The sequence below is a fragment of the Xiphophorus couchianus genome, chromosome 14 (assembly GCF_001444195.1).
Source record: "Xiphophorus couchianus chromosome 14, X_couchianus-1.0, whole genome shotgun sequence".
NCBI classification, from domain to species: domain Eukaryota; kingdom Metazoa; phylum Chordata; class Actinopteri; order Cyprinodontiformes; family Poeciliidae; genus Xiphophorus; species Xiphophorus couchianus.
In genome coordinates this window covers 5,723,290-5,740,509 of record NC_040241.1, presented here as the reverse complement: position 1 = coordinate 5,740,509, position 17,220 = coordinate 5,723,290, and the positions used below count along the sequence as shown (strand labels likewise).

The window sequence follows — 17,220 nt, the reverse complement described above, 5'->3', positions numbered from 1 at the left end:
TTAGGGTGAGGGAGGGACGGGAAGAGAGGGGAGGGGGTTATGGAGAGAGGCAGGGAACTATAGATCATACACACACTCACACACACTGTATGAAGGACCCCCCCCCAAAAAAAAAGAAAAAAAGAGGGACATTGGTCATCTCAGGCAGATAAACTGACTTATAGGAAGCCAGCCAAGCGTTTTCTTTTGTAAATGAGAGAACATGTCGGGGTTGGTGGCGGGGGTACAGTAATATGCCAGCACAGAAATTTTCAAAAAAGAGAGGTCAGAGCTGGCACTGTGTATTTTATTTATTTATAATATATATATATATATATATATATATATATATATATATACTGGTTTGACACCAGTAACTGAAAGCAAGCTCCATAAAGCAACCAAACAAATTCATTTACAACCTGCGGATTCTCAGGTTCTCGTTCTCCTTCGTTCAAAAGTCATCAGACAAGGTGGGGGGGGGAACCGCACAAAATTCAAAACTCACACCTGGATGAACCCCGATCTAACACTAAGGCCTCAATATCACAATAAATACCACGTGATTTTTTTAAAATTACTTTTTTAAATCACTCGTGGCAAAAAAAAAAATAATTAAAAATGACTTCAGTCATTATTTTAGGAAGGCGACGGTACCTTATGAAAACTTGAAAACATTTCTGTATTTATCTTCCTTTTCTTTCAATGTGAACAAACGTAAATTGCGCAACGTTTTCAAATCTTAACAAAGACGTGATGACATCTGCATAAAATGAAATATAATCAACATTAAATCACAACACTTACTGTCCCAAAGTCAAAATATGAACCGTTTTGACGTAACCGTTAAAAGTATTGCCCAATATATTAAACAGATTGAACTGACACGTAAAATGAGTGTGTGTGTGTGTGTGTGTGTGGGGGGGGGGGGGGGGGGGGGGGTGAATGAGTGTGTGTTTTACACGCTGAATCCATCAGTTAATAAAACACCAAACTAAGAACACACACCTCACACTACCTTCCCTCCAATCACAAAAGCCATTAAACATGTTTTTACGGGCACACACACCGACACACACACACACACCCTCCGGCATTTTTACACATGTAACATTATCCCAACCTATCTCCTCTCCACCTCCTCCCTCCTTCATTCCTTCCCTCGCTGCCGTCTCTCCATCAACCCATGTCCCCCTTCTCTCTGTCCCTCTTTCTTTCTCCTCATCTCTCCATCTTGATCTCCACCTTTCCCCCCACCCTGTTTGGATGTCTCCTTCCTCCCTTCTTTTTCTCCTGTTTGAATCCTTCTTTTTTTTCGACGTCTATCTGGCCTCTTTTGCTCTGAGGGTGTGTGTGGGGGTGTGTTTGCGTGTGTGTGTGATGCTTCAGTGCCCCCAGTATTGTGGCTGCATTGTGCCAGTAGGCGTCGCCGCGACAGCATTGTGATGGTGTGTGCGTCGGGGTGTGTGTGTGTGTTTGTGTGTGTGTGCTGGGGGTGGGGGGAGAGGGGGGTATTACAGTATCAATACCCTGACACTGCGACAAAAAGGACAGCAGCCGTAGCCACATATCACTCCACCTCTGCCCTCTGCACTCCTCCTTCCTCGCACACACACCTGCGCCCCCCCCCCCCCCCGCCGCCGCTTTCCCTCCCCCAAATCAATTTCTCCACCCCTCCTTTCAATTGATTTCCCACCATATCTCACTGAATATGTGCATATTGATCCTCCTCCTCTCCTCCTCATCCCTCACTCCTTTCTTTCTCACTCTCTCTTGTTTTACTCAAACATCTATTAGATTTCGCCCCCACCCCCTCCTCCACCCGCGCCCCTCTCCTTCCCATCTACGCCCTTATCCTCCACAAACACACAGTCTCATTCCTCATCTTTCATTTCATCTCTCCAATTCTTTTTCTCTCTCTCTCTGCCATCTCTTCAACCCCTTTTTGCTCCCCCCCCCCCCCCCCCCCCCATCGCACCTCCCTCCTCGCCTCCCCTCCCTCACGGCTGTTTTTTTTTTTTTGGTTTTGTTTTGTTGTTTTTTTTTGGTTTTGTTTTTTTGTATTTATGTGTGTGTGTGTGTGTGTGTGTGTGTGTGTCTCCGTCTCACTCACTCTCTGCATATTAATTGGTGCATTTCTGCTGCGGCGGAGAAAACAATCAAAGCGTCAGGGGCGGGCGATGATGCCATTGTGGCACATATGTACCAAGTGCGCGCACACAAACACACGCGCACTCGCGGGGACGACGACTAGACGCGGGCATACCTACATATACATGCACATGCATGCATGGATCTAACCCTGCTGACGCGCAGAAAAAAAAAAAAAAAAAAAAAAACGGGCCCAGACGCACGTTGATTTGCGAGGGCAGCGCGCGCGCGCGCGCGGGAGGCGAGCGTGCGCCGCACACACGCCACAGACACTAAGTCAGTCACACAATAGCGGGCTTACAATGGCTGATCCAGGAGATATGTTCTGCGTCAGCAAAGACATTTGAATTTCTGAGCCAACGCTTACCTTTACGCAGCGTGTGAGCGCAGCGCATTTAAATGTTGTAGGGGGGAAATAAAAAAATAAAATTTAAAAAAAGCAGGCCTGTTGCTGAAAATGTTCCAACTTTTCTTTTGTTCTGACTGGAATCTTACCACATGTCGGGACGAACATTCAAAGGTAGAAGCGACAATTAAAACGCAGAAGATGGAAGACAATAAAGTCTCCCAAACGCTGGATATCTTTTTTTTTTTTTTTTTAATGAGTATTGCAGGTTGGCCTGAGATCGTCAGTCTTTAGTAGGAGTGGAAGGAGATTCCCGTAAAAATGCCACAAAATGTCTGGAGAACATGATCTGTCTCGTTAAAAGGCCATTTAGCTGCTCACAACTCACCAGACTCGTTTGGTAAGGCAAGTGTGAGAAATTAGCATGATTACTTCAAGCTTCACATCTTGTACCTACGTTTGGCCCTCTTATTTTAAAGTAAAAACAACACAAAAAAAAAGGAAGTAGTTGACGTTGTTTAGTCAGGCTAACTTGCTGAAGTCTCCAACAGAGAATTATGGACAAAATATGAACGCCGTGCAAAAATATAGCCACTGGCTGACTGTTAGCCAGTTACAATGCTACAGCTGGCGTTTCCATATAAATACTCCACTGTGATTTTACTTGTTCAGTTCAAGTAAAATCTTATCACAGATTCTTTGAGACGCGGTTTGGGTCTTGTGAAACTTTAAATGGACACGTTCATCGCGAACAGCACAATGCTTTAACTCGGTTGACACGTCAGTCAACACGAGCACTGTGAAGGAACTTGTTCAAATAAAAAATGTTTTGCGCACATTCAGTTCATATTTCCATGGTGTCATTAGACACTGACTTTTACCCTCACAGGTAAGAATGTGGTGAATGGTGTGTCTTTGTGCAAGTGTCTACAAGTCTGTGTGTGTATCCGGGCTCGTTTTAGATGGTACACATGCGTTTCTGACTCTTGAAGACGTCTGATTGACAATTGTTGCCTCTCTTCTCAATTCAAACTAAGTCTTTGCTCAAAACTTCACATAAACTGAAACCTGAAGGTTCAACAGCATCCATTTGTCACTGGAAGTGCCCAGCAGTTAGATACAGGCAGAAAGGTAGTTTGGAGTTACATCAAAGAGAAGACCAAGCTTCTTGCTGTTAATCACGTCTAACGTTACCCTCTGATCATCAGCGTTAAGTAGCCTATTGCTAAAATAGCAACATAGGTTTTGTCAGTTGACGTGTGTGGAAGGAACCCCAAGTTTATGCGCTCTTTAGAAAATTCAACGCAAAGTCCTTCCCATCATGATTTAGACGCTGATTTTCCTTTTTGACAAAGAAAACCTCACAACATGTGAAACTTTGAGAGTTTGGCTACATTAATATTACAGTTTGTTCGAAGGGGGGGAAAACAGCAGGAGAGGACTAAATGTAAATAAGCCAGGACAGCACATGTTGCCAATGTTAAAACAAATACACAAGGGTGACCAAGCACAACACTGTTCAGCATCTTTAGCAAACATTGAACACGTCGCACAGAAGTTAGCCAAGGGAGTGTGCGCCAATTGCGCCATCACCGCAACTGCCCATTAGTCTCACAAGCTATTATTTTTGAAATTATAATGCCTGCTCACGCATGCACCTCCAGAATTTTGTAACTTTTACCATTTATTGATGCAAAAACACGGTAGACTGCTGGTGGACTACCCTAGAGCCCTTACCACCAGGCTTTCTTGGGGAACCACCTCCATATGACATACAAGCAGCTTTTCAACTTTCACCTTTTGACCACATTTACAAGCTTTGTTGACACAAGTCAGAGATGAGGCTCGACTTGAGGGACATATGAGCATTTTTCAGAGTTTTTGCTTTGGCAACACATGTTTGTGCTCACTCTAACTCTTCAGCACAAAAAGGTTTGGCTCTGCGATGGTTGACGTTCGACCCTGAACTCAGCCGTGGTGTCAGGCCTCGGAGCAACGAATACAGCGGATAACTGTGAGAGAAACGTTTGGCTTAATACAAGTGGAGCAAATACAGCCGAGGACAGAGACCTTCTGAAAAAATATTTTGAGCTCGCAGAAGAGCTGGCATGTGAAAATAACTTTCTTCAAGGCCAACAACACGATACACTTCAAATGGCTACATCACACATCAGACGCAACTGTGTGCAGATCTGCGATGCGCATCCCGGCAGGTTCCCACAGTCCATCTGATATAACCGAGACTTGCAACATCAGTCAAAGTCGTAGACTTTCAGCGTCTCCGTCTTGATCTCGTCTCCTCCCAGTGGCAAATTGTGCCACATAATTGTAACTGTGTAAAATTCCAGCTGGGAGAGTTTTCTCACCTCCTCATGGGCTAAAATGTTCAAGACGTAACAAGAAAACTGTCCTGGGTCTAAAGACAGAAATGAACATGAACAACGTCCAGCGAGAAATTGTGTTGCCGTTGGCTTGCCGTCAATTATAAACGGAAATGGTTTCCTTACTGTTACTCAACACCGTGCAAACCTGCATGTGATAAAACAAACAGCATAACGCTGTTTATGAGGGATGTTTAATGTTTGCAAGGCAATTATGTTGGCGAGGGAAAGTGATCTGGTGGTGTCACCACTAGAAAGTACTAGTAAAATTAAATGTAAGAAAGTTCTAGAAGATTTTGTTCTTTTTAAAAGGACAATAGCTTAGTCATTTAAGCTGGCACTTAAATTACTAGCTTTAAGTAATTTATGTTGATTATATTTGAAGAAGTTGGGATATTAAAATGAAAATAAGCATAAACAAAACATTAAGTCTTGTAACGGGTGGTGCGGTACATCTTGGACAGGTTAACTCCATGCACAAAGTCCCTTGGTCGGCATTTGAACCCAGGACCTTCTTGCTACCAGGCAACAGTGCTAACAAGTGCGCTATCATTATTAGCATTAACCATTGTGGTAATTTTGCTAAATTTCTATTTTAGAAAAAAGGATTTATTTCTATCAAAGCAACTGTCAAGAGTATTTTTGAGTTCATCCATGACAACCAAACCAGTTTTTATCCTCTATAGAATAATCTGTTTACATGAAACTTGACTTGAACATGTTGCGTAATCCTCCGTTTCCTGTAGGGTCATGGCAGACTGGCGTCAATCTGTGAAAATGGGTGTGAGGTGGGGTACAACTTGGGCAACATAGAGTCACTAATATTGCAACGCTCCTGGTCGCAGAATGCAGGAACTGCTCTGTTATACTTGTTCTTTTTGTGGACTTCTGTTTATTTATTTATTTTTTGTTTTGCATATTTTGTCAAATATTCCCTCTGGTTTTTGATGCTGTGCAGTTGGCAGGATTCTACTCTTACTTTTTTAAAATTGCTGTTGGACCATTATGATACGCAAACATAACAGCAAATGTTGTTGTTTTTTTACAACTGGAAGCAGCTGATTAGCATCTCAAAAGCTCAAACAAAACCTGAACTACAGGGTTGGAAGGGAGACTTCATGGATGCGGAGCAGGACCAAAACATCCAACACCTGTCTGCCTGGCTTTTTAACCACACAACCAGATGGGCATTTAAAGCAGCAAAAGCAACTGAGTGCTTGGCAGCGCTTGCCAACAACTGGTTGTGTCAACCAGGTCGTGCTGGTGTGGAACCTCATCTCTGCTGCCTAGACTTTGAGTTGCTAGCTTAGCTTGACTGTCATATAGCAGCAGTCTCCAGTCAGCAGTCTCTTCGGATTCATTGGAAGACTGACTGCTACTGGAGATCTTTCCTGCCCACAGCATCACCCTCCAAAAACGACTCTTTGAAGATTCTGGGATGGTATGGGTTACAACAATATTTCATTTCCCTTTGGGATAAATAAACTATTTTAGTAGAATTGACATCTTGCACAGCACTGCACAGACAGCAAAGGGCAATGAGAGCCAGTTCCTTGCTCATTTATTTTCTTTAACATGTAAAATTTATTTTTCCAATTGTAAGCACAAAACTGAATTTTTACCCTGTTTTTTGTTTTTTGAGGAAAAGCTATGCATTAATGACCCCTTTCTCTGTCAATTGAGGTCATTAATACAACTTTATTTCACCTCTGGAGAGTTTTATGCTGAACTTTTGGATTCGTTGGAACACGTACAAAATATATATGGGCCGCTGCAGACCCGGGACGCGCCACGAGAACCGAGGTTTTGGACATGCCCTGACCCAAATGTGTCACATTCTGGTGCTTCCCCGGTTTTTTTCCACCCCGCTCCTAACACGTCGACTTCGAGGTCACGAGGTTCGCCAAAGCCGCCGCTAACAGGTGCCATAATGTAGAAAAAAAAAATAAAAAATAGTCTGACTTGTTCACTTCACCTGTAAGTGGTCATAAAGTTTTGCCTGCATTGTGCATACAGTGTTTTATTTTCCAGTCAAGAATAGCAGTGAAGGTGAGGGTCAGCTGGACGACTGCTGTGTCCAAAACGTGCGCTTGAAATTTCCAATCTTAAAATCTAGTTTCTGTAAGTTCAACAGTTTATTTATTTATTTTTTTTGCTTATTTTACATATTGTGAAAAGTAATACTTTTTTTTTTCTTTACATTTTTTGTCTTTATGTTTTGACTGGGGACTGGCTCCCTCCTCCCGAAGGACCCATGCAGTCACTTACCCTCATGTTGGGACCCAAATATGTGCACTTTTGTTTCTTCCCCTGGCCATGTGCTTCCGGGGTGGATCACTACAGCATTTAAACTGCCTCTTGTCCCCACCCCACCCCCTATCCCCTCCATCACTTTTATAACACTTCCATTGGTGAGAAACTTTCTCCTTCTCCTTCACCCCTTCCGAAAAAAAAATGTGTCTAAACTGTCAGCTGCCCTCCAACCCAGATGCCATATTTAGGATACAAATGTGAAGAGATGACAGCGTTGTAAAATGGAGCCCGTGCTGAGATTATAATTAACATTTCCAACCTACATCACTCTCCCTCCCACTTCTCCTTTGCTCTCCCCTATTCACTCACTCCTGTACGATAAATTGGGGGGGGGGGGGGGGGGGGTTGTGAATAGAAGAAGAAAGAAGAGAAGGGGAGAACGAAAAGAAAAGGAGATGGAGGAGGAGGAGGAGGAGGAGAGAGTGAGAGAGAGGAGAGGGTGACCAAACGGAGGGAGGGAGGGGGAAACGGCGTATGCTTGTATACAACCCTGATTTCCATTTTTTTCCCAACTCGTAATGTATTTAATTCAAGTGAAACGTAATCATGACGTGTCGTGTCATTAATCTCCTCGCCGCCTCTCCCGTAAGTACACTGAGTCTTTACTTTCAACATATATCCTATATCTTCATTTATCCATTTCAAATTTTCCCACTACTATGTTTACATAGCCCGTGTGTACACTTTTACACTCGGTGGCATGACACGGCGGGGATGAAACATTTCCAAAAATGGAGAATTTAACTGCGACTCTTGTTGCCTTTTTTCTTCTTCTTCTTCTTCTTCTCTCCCCTCTTCTCCGCTCGCGAGCGGGATAATGGTAGTTGTTGATGTGTTTTTGTATCTCTCTGCTTCTTTCATGTGCAGTTAGCTCTCTCTCGCGCGCACACAAGGAGAAACGCGTGCGCGCGCGCGCGTGTGTTAGCATGTGGAGTGATTGGCATGAAGCACGTATGTATGGTATGCATGTAAGCGCGAGCGAGCGAGCTCCGGACACACTTTCCGTCGGGTCATGTATGTAAAAAACCGGGTGTTATGTAGGCGCGCGCGTGGACGACATGCGTTTTTAGCCTCGTCTCATGTCCGTGACGTGACCGTAAAAAAAGAGGAAAATAAGGGGAGAGAGAAAACCGCTGTTTTCACCGAAAAAACCCCCCTCAGCGTAACAGTTTGAACTAGTCGCCTCGGTGGGTCGGGGCGATTTTTTAACGCCACTTTAAAATGGTCGCAAGTGCTCGAAAAGTCGCGCGGAGTGTTAGAAAGAGGAATTTGTTTCCGATTTAAGCAACTTAAAAGTAAGTTGGGAGCTGCTGTCAGGAGGAGTGAATTTTGGGGCAACTCTGATAAAAAAACGACGCGATGTTCCGAGTTGGAAAGTAAACTAGAGTTGATAGAATCCGGGTGTCAACGCGTGAGGGCAAAAGCCACATTTTTAAAAAGTGTCCAATTTTGTGTAAGTTGAGTTGAACGTATCCAGCCCGACTAATTGTCTTTTGTCGGACGCACATTAAGCGGCATTGTGTGGCTCCTCGTTGGCGAGATAAGCGTCGTCACTTTCATTTCAGCTTTGCGCAAAAAAAAAAAAAAAAAAAAAAAAGCGTCTCGAGCGACGTTATTCCTTTCACACTTTTTCCTTTACTACAGTGTTTACTATCAGGCGTTTAGCTGTCCTAACGTCGCCTCATAAAGTAGCTAATAAAGTGTTGACATGCAGGTTTGAATCATGTGAAGACAAGATGCCGGGTTTCAGCTTTGATGTTCAAAATAAACGTGTTTTTTTTAAAAAAATTAAAAAAATTCGGACGCGGTGGCTTTTTTGGGACGGATGTCGTTTCGAGATTGGCACAGGGTTAAAAATGAAATCCATGATGACACTTTTCTCTCTTTTTTTGTACCCTCCTCCTTTCCTTTCGCTGCTCGCTCGCTCGCCTTTTTCTCCCCTCCCTTAATCTTTTGTATAGAAAATTTAGGAACAAAATGGAGCAGGGGAGAGAGCGATAGATGGGCTGACATGACACTCACACACACACACGCCACCCCTCCGACTTCTCCAAACTACCCCCCCCCCCCCCACTCCTGCTCCTCCGCTGGTGGTGTTTTAATCGCATTCTTTTTCTCTGGGATACAATCTACGGGGCAGGGTTAATCTCGTTTTAGTCGGGGTGTTTATTAGTGCATTGTTTGTTGATGGTTATTTATTTCATTAATGTGCCTCTAATTGAGATGGCCGCGAGAGGAGGAGGAGGACAGAGAGGGGGAAAGAGCGTGCTGAAAATGGTTGCACGTTATTGACGCACATCACAGGGGCGAGGAGGAAATTCCTCTCGAGATAAGGCGCAGACGTGTCATCTGGCCTGACCATAAAAGACACTCCCGTCGCCCTTTTCTATATCCAATGGAATATGTATAGGCATTCTGAAATGCCCCTTTTTTTCCTTCTTTTTTTTTTACATTCACCTAAAAATGTCACACTCTTGAGAGCTGTGTGTGTGGCTGTGGGTGTGGGTGTGTGTGTGTGTGTCCAGACCGAGGAAGTAGGTTGACATTGCTGGCTTGTCCTATAATCAGACGATTTTGAGAATCCTTAAACTCTTGTTTACGTCCAAGTTTCTTTTTTCTGTAAGTCTTTTAAAATGACAAGCAGGGCATTTTTTTTTTTTTTTGTCACATGTATTTGAGTTTTGACGTAGTTTGTTATGTATCGAACGACACTCAATGGTCCGTTTTTAAGTTTGTTTTGCTTTGTTGCTTGTCAATCAGCGAGATAACTTTAAAAAACAAAAAAGTTTCTACACCCCAGTGTATCTGGTGACATCGCATAAGTTCATTTGAATAAATTTATTTGTAGTTTTTCTCTTTTTCCTCCTCATTTTCATGTTTTTACTCCAATTTTGCCGTCAAATACGTTTGCTTTTAATAAAATACACAGGAGCAGTCTGTGAAGACAATCAGGGCACAAACATAATTTGGAGTGACCAAATTATGTTTTTGAAAAACATATTTAGGGGTGCACTCCCTAAATTGGCCCAGATTGGCAATACTGATCTCATCCACTGATTTTATCTTCCTCCAAACATCTGAAAATCTGCCACCTCGTGCTCCGCCGTTAGCGAGGGCAGACCGGCCCACCAAGTTCAAGCCGGACGTGCACAGTTAACAAGTCACCCCACTGTTGCCAACTTACAGACTTTCACCAAAACAATTAAAATAAAAAATTGGTACTGGCCAAAATCCAAATTGGCAGGTCATCCTGTTTGATGATTGGTAATCGGCCAGAAAACTGCAATCAGTGCACCCTTGATTACGTTGCATTGACATACTTTTGAGGTCCCTTTTTTCACCCACTATTTCTGGCCAAATATATCTCCAAACAGACTCACGTGTCCAATGGAGGTCATAAAAATCATGCTTTCTGTCAAAGAGGGCAGGTTAAGCCACTTAGAGCTCAAATGTTTCTGAATCCATATAAAAATTGCTTGGCTGCCACGAGTTTTACTAATGCCAACCAATCAAGTCAGTTCTTGTGTCTCATGTGATGTCATCAGCCTAAATAAACACAAAGCTGAATTTGTGGAGGGTTTTTTTTTTTTTTTTCTTCCTTCAATGTGATTTTAGGAAAAGTCTTAATTTTGTGAAATATGTTGTTGAGCTACATACTTAACCTTTCGTTTTATGGTCTGTGTATATTTGAAAAAATTAAATAAAATACACCAGTGTATAGTGCCTTTAAATTGAAATAACTTATAAAGCAGTGGCCAGAAAAATGAAAGTTTATTTAATTTTTTTAAAGTCTTTTGTAGCAGATTCCTGATCTCCAGCTTTTGTAAAGCTTTCAGCTGCGGATACAGACTCTGAGCCAATTTTCCTCTTTAAGAACAATAATTTAAGAAGACATAGGAACAGCATTCCAAGCTTTTTCTTCACTATCCTGCCACAAGAGGTCAAACATTAAAACATTTTTACAACGAAGGTTTACCAATGAAAAATAAAAACAAAGTAGACTTTTTAAGCCTTCACATATTAGCAATCTGACCAGTTAGTATGTCGCGCATTTCTAAAGCCATGTGTCCCCCCCATCAATATGAGTGTAGTTTCACTAAGAGGCTTCCAAATCTAGCTTAAGTTGTTGAAACACAAAATGTTCAGCCTTCCTGTTTTCTGGTCAATTTTAGCTTTACCGCTCTTCCTCTGCCTGACGAAACCACAGACATGTCTCCACGTGTCATTGCAAGTTGTTTTCTTTTAAACAGCTTCTGATATCGTTCTGCTTCCTCTGACCTCATTCTAATACACCACCCAGACACTAATAAGTAACCAGCTTTCATGTTTTTCATTCGGTAACATTACCCACACTGAAGAGCGCTGTTGAAAGTGTGGTCCGGTTCAATAATCGAACGGGATCGGATTTGGGAGTTTCTCTATAAAGCGGAGAAAACTCTAATGATCGTTTGTTGCATTCCTAAAAAGGTAGAGTTGGAAAATGGCACTTTTTACTCACAATTTGGATTCTTTTGAACTTGTACAAAGGGAAACAAAACTAGAAGCCAGAATCATTGCAAATGTTTATCTTCTACTCCGATCAAGCTCGTTCAGGTGACCAGCTAATTTTTTAGGGCGTCTCTGAAAAGCTCAGTTTCTTCTGATTTTTAGTCAAACTTTTCATTCTTCTCGAGTCACACATGGCAGAAAACGAAAAAGTAGGAGGATTAATGTTGTTTTACTTCTTATACAACACAGAGAGTTGAAGATTTCCCCCTTCACCTCTACAGGTAGTCTGCTTTTTGGTAACAAGATGATGATTTCATGTGAAACCCTTTGCAGGTACTCATCGGGATCCAGCTGCACTAATGAACATTAAACACGGGCCCAACATTAAAAAGGGTCTAATGGGTTTTGCTCATTCAGACCCCTATCTGCTTTTTGTGTTCAAGTAGTGTCCTCCTGCTCCTCCGCCACCATCAATGCCGCCTACTTGCTATCTTTGTGTGCATAGTACTGCGCTGTACTTGAGGGGGCCACACACGCGCGCACACGCCCACACACACACACGCGCACCCACACCATCCAATCCAGGTGGCTCCTGGGAACAAGATTGTATGCGAAGGAGAAAGAGATGGAGTAAAAGGAAAAGGAGTGTAGCACCAATCAAGGCCTCTGATTGATATAATTGGGTCATTAGTGCGCCACGGGAGAGGCACCTGCTTGCCCTCAGTTAGGGAGAATCTACTGCATTGTGACATTTTGAGACTGTTGAGAGTTCTGCCTGCTGCTAGGGATTACTGTGAATTTAGAGCATTAGGGTCTTACTGATGTAGCGTGACACTTTTCGCAGATCGTATTGAGTTTGGAGACTACTTTTCAAACAATCTGGCAGTGGAAGTGGACAGTTGTCGGAAAATACAACCAAAAGGTGAAACTCCGGAGAGCTTTTTTTAATTTTAAAACGGGGGTGGGGGGGAGGAAACTGAAGCAAACGCTGTATTTTTACTAGTCATTGATCAGACGTCTGGTCGGAGACGACAGTAACTTTTAAGCTCATTACTGAAAATGTATCCTGCCAACAATCGGCTTACCATACGGAATAACACTTTACAGATCTACTGAACTGTTTGGCATCTTTTACCACAACTTAAGCTTTCCAATTTCGTTTTCCTTTAAACATATGTCATGGCTGCCTTTAGGGGCATCTTGGGATTTAATACCTTGCTTGAGGGCACTCAACTTCATTGCATTAGTGGATATTTACCTCCTGAGCCATATAATTACTTCCAGCTAATATGAAATCTCATCTTCTACAACCGATTTTCAACTTTGACTTAAACTCTAAAACAAACACTACAGGGAGAATTGATTGTTGGCAATCAGAAGCTGTTGACTAAAAAAGTAGGAGAGTCTCTGGTTTGGTTCGGATATCCATTGACACGTTAGAGACTCGAGACCAATTCCTGCTTTTGTTTCCTCCTCCATACTGACCAATAGGACAATGAGCAGGCCTGTACCGTTGTTTGCGTTTGCTGACTGAACATTTTTCTAAAGAGCAGGTCAGTGCAGAAGTTTATAAACACTCAACACGTATGTTAATGCATTTAATTTGGGCTCTTTAATGGATAAATGTATCTCGACCCGTTCTTTTAAAAGGTGGGACGATCATACAACAGGCAATGATTCTCCAAAGCAAGACTTGAGTCTTGTTGTCAATCTTCTACTATCCACACTCGGTCAAACTTATATTGTCAAATATATACATACATCCATGCAATTATATTTGATGAGATGACCAATAGCAAACCAGATCTTTACCATAGGTTTTTTTGTAGAACAGTATACACTAGCAGTGTTTCCACTGACCATAATTGTGCAATTTAACAGAAACATGTAACTTTTGACAAAATACATTTTTTACTAAAAAAAATAAATAGCGAGGATATGGCTGTTTTTTTTTTTTGTCCATATCGAAATTGGTTTATTTAGCAAAACTGCAATGGAAACACTTTTTTCACATCATGAGTCACATGATGAACAACTGGAGATTGTCGACAATGACAGGATGTAGTTGGAAGACCATGGCATGGCATGACTTTTAATGACTTTTCACCTGAACTGACTTATTCACCTTCGATTTTAACTGTGTTGTTTATTTAAAGGAAACGGCAATTGCAAAATTGTGTTTCTTCGACATCAGCAGACTATTGGCAAAGTTTTGCGCCAGTTTGTTATGGAACTTTAGCTAGTTAGTACTTGGGTCAGAGCTATTCTGGAAGCGTGCTTACCCTGTTTTCAAAACCAGTTTTAATGTTTTAAAACATTTTTCTGTTGTGAAGTCATACTGTCTGCATTTCAGCCATCTAGCTGATGGCGTGAGGAGAAGCCCCCCAGCAGGATGCTCCCTCCACCATGTTTAATAGGTCGTACAATGTTCTTAGGTTCAAAAGCCTCACCTTAAGTTCCCCAAGCGTGCTTCTCGTAATTGTGGCTACATTGCTCAACCTTTGTCCTATATGACCTCAAAATGTTTCTCATGAATCCATCTGGCTTGTCCATGTGGGAAACTCCAAATTTTCAGTCGTACCAACTGGTGTCCATTTTGTAGCTTTTTGGTAATGTCGAACATTAGCATCAACAATGGTGTCAGTTGATGGGCATGTGATGATGCAGGATAGGAGGGTTGTGTGTTTAACTGGAGCATAGAAGCAATGTCAAGGGTGCATATTTTTTCAGTGTCAAAAGGGTGGGGAAATATATATAATATATATGCAATATCTGTAATTATCGGCTATCAGTATTGGCCCAAATGTTTATGTCGGTGCATCCCTAGTTAAAACTTGATTTGAATTGGTTATTTCATTCTGAAAGGGATTCCACAGATATCTCACACCTCAACTCCACTGAGTTAAAAAACATCTTGGGCATGTTGGGCGTCAACAGTGCACTTGTTTCATATATAAAGACTCTTCGCCTGACTCAGTTGATGATGCAGAGATGTAACAGAAAACCCTTGTTCCTTTAAACCTTTGAAACATTGTAAAAGTCCAAACCGTCTCTGCTATGCAGAAATAAAACTAAAAGATTAAACTATTAGTCATCTAAGTATTTTTGAGACGCATCCATTTGAGTTTACTGGCTGATACCAATTTTCTGTTTTTCTCTGGCTTCTGACCTTGACTACTTACAATAAGAGCTACAACTTATACATTGTTTTAGCAAAAAGATAAATGTATCAAACATTGATCGTAGGAAGAACAAAACTGCTGCAGAAAAAGGCATGTGGGGCTGATTTCTCTTTAGGTTTTTTGAAAGCTTTAACCTGTCTTAACAATTTTTGCCAGCTCCAAAATGTTATTAAAACTTTAAGAACAGCATTCTATATATTTTTATAGCCCTCTTGCTGTGTGTTATCATTAATTGTGTATATTAGAACAGAAGGTGATTTCACACTGTGTGTGAGAAAGAGCAGGTACATTAAAACAAAGTTTTACTATTTTCAAAACAAAAATAAAACAATTTTGAGTTGTTTTAGAGCATCTAACATCTTGCTAGTCTGGCCATTACCTGTGCAATTCCACTCAGTTATCATCTCCCTTCAATGCTGTGTCTGGGTTTTCTCCCATTGAGCTCGATTTCTCTGACTGAATTTCAATTAAGTCGATCAGCAAACAGAAAAAGGAGTTGTGAACGTTGACCTCAATTTTCTGCGCTGTAGTTTTAGCAATGGCAGGGAATGGAAGTGAACAAAGCCATTCAGCCCGTGTTGGCCACGCCTTCAAATGCTGAGCAATTACAGTCAGAGCAAGAGGAATGTATTAGACATTTTATTGCTAACAAAGATGCTGTGGTCCTACTCCTCACAAGGTTGTTTGCAGCAAACAGTTTCCAGATAGCTTCATTGAGCTATGTCATTGTCAAACGTTAGCAAATGGGTAAAATCTGATTCAATGATTTCAGTCCACACCTCAACCAAGCAATTGTTACTAAATTGGGTTAGCATCTTTAATTGTAAATCCTCGTCTCTTCTCTGCAGAGAATATGGATGTTAGCTTTCCAAAATTAATAAATTTTCTAAAAAGCTACTGACATTTTTTACTCGGCTTGTTCCGTGACGAGAAATAATAACTGTTCTGCAGCATGACTATTCCTGTTGTCCTCTGAACTTGGCTCTGGGTCAGTTTTCGCCTTTGTCAGCAACAAAACGTCCCCTAGGTTGGTATAAACACCTTACTGAAACTTTGTTCCTTGCAGAAACGTCCACACTGAAGAGCACTGTGCCTAGTGAGATCTGAGTTCATTCACCAATTGGAAAAAGATTGAAATTTTGGATGTCAAAAGTCAAAAATTGTCCTATTGTGTTTCACCTGTCCATACCTCTGAAAACGTCTGCTTCAAAATTCAAATGAAAATGACAAGATCATGGTTACTCACCTGCTTGTTTTTTACCGAATCCAAAGTAAAGTGCTGCAAAGAGAACAGGGAATTTTCGGAAGCCTTTTCAGATGCAAAGTTTTGGGGGATTTTTTTCAGTTTTGAAGCAATGGACAGATTTACCTGGTCAGAGCCCACCTCCGTTTTCTATCAGTACCCAGTCGAATTATAGGTTGTAGGTGCATCACTAAAATATTCATCAGAACATGATAAAAAAAATAAAATCTGATGTTCCAAAATGAGCATATCAATATTTGGAACGTGCAAAATCGTGTCAAGGACCTTGTTCTTGGTAAAACATAATGTAATTGTAGTTTAAAAATAAACTTATGACATAACTTTCTGTCAAAGGATCTAAAACATATATATAGCGTAATGTAGTGCGCTTCAAGCAAAGTGTCACTTAGAAGGAGAACACAGCCTTAGTAGATTTCCCCAGAGTGATTGAAGAATCAACTCATTATTACTCTACAGTCACAATTTTTTCTGTTGTAAGGATTCTTGTGCGTGTTCACGGGTCTTATGTGATACACAAACTCCACAAGGAGGTCATGGTGTAGGGTTGGGATTCTTGGGACTGTCATTGCTCAAAGGCTCTTAAGAGGAGGACGGGAATAATTTGGAAGTGTTTTGGGACTGATTGACGGTATCCTGGATGGATTTGGATCTATGATTAGGGAGGATTGACCATCAGGTAGATGTTGCTTTCATCTGCGGAGGTTCTCGTGTCTTTCCTTGCTTTAGTTCTCTGATGTTGAGCCCAGCAGGTGATCTCAAGCACAAGAACTTTCCGTAAGAACACACCGAGTTATTTCCTTGAATTTTTCCTTCTCTAAAGGCTTTCTGTCTTATAATTCCAAATCAGACGAGTCAGTCGGCACTTCCCACTCAGCCCTTCAGACGCAGCGTGGCCCGTGTGACTCGGAGCCACGGTCTTGTTTCTTTCTGCTGCGGCGCTGTGATGTTTCCGACGTTCAAATTCGCTCGCTCAGATCTAGCACTGTGGAGACGCTCCCAGAACGGTGTGCCGAAGCCGCGAGTGAGTGTCAGCTCGTGTTCTCCGCCGGAGGAGGAATTCATTCAGAAACAGAGGAAGCAAAAGCTTAAGAGGATGTCAAGAGGAGAGTAAGGAGG

At 41.9% G+C, this 17,220-nt stretch overlaps 1 protein-coding gene across 2 annotated transcripts in view; it reads left to right on the top strand.

Annotated features, from left to right (window-relative positions):
* The first annotated feature begins 7,608 nt into the window (after positions 1-7,608).
* The window catches only part of znf219 (zinc finger protein 219), a 28,806-nt gene continuing 19,194 nt past the window's right edge, over positions 7,609-17,220 (top strand). Inside the window, exon 1 of one of the 2 annotated variants that reach the window (XM_028037856.1) lies at positions 7,609-7,755. The gene's annotated coding sequence lies outside the window, so the exon portion shown is untranslated. The remainder of the gene's footprint in view (positions 7,756-17,220) is intronic. The other variant, XM_028037855.1, reaches the window with a different exon arrangement.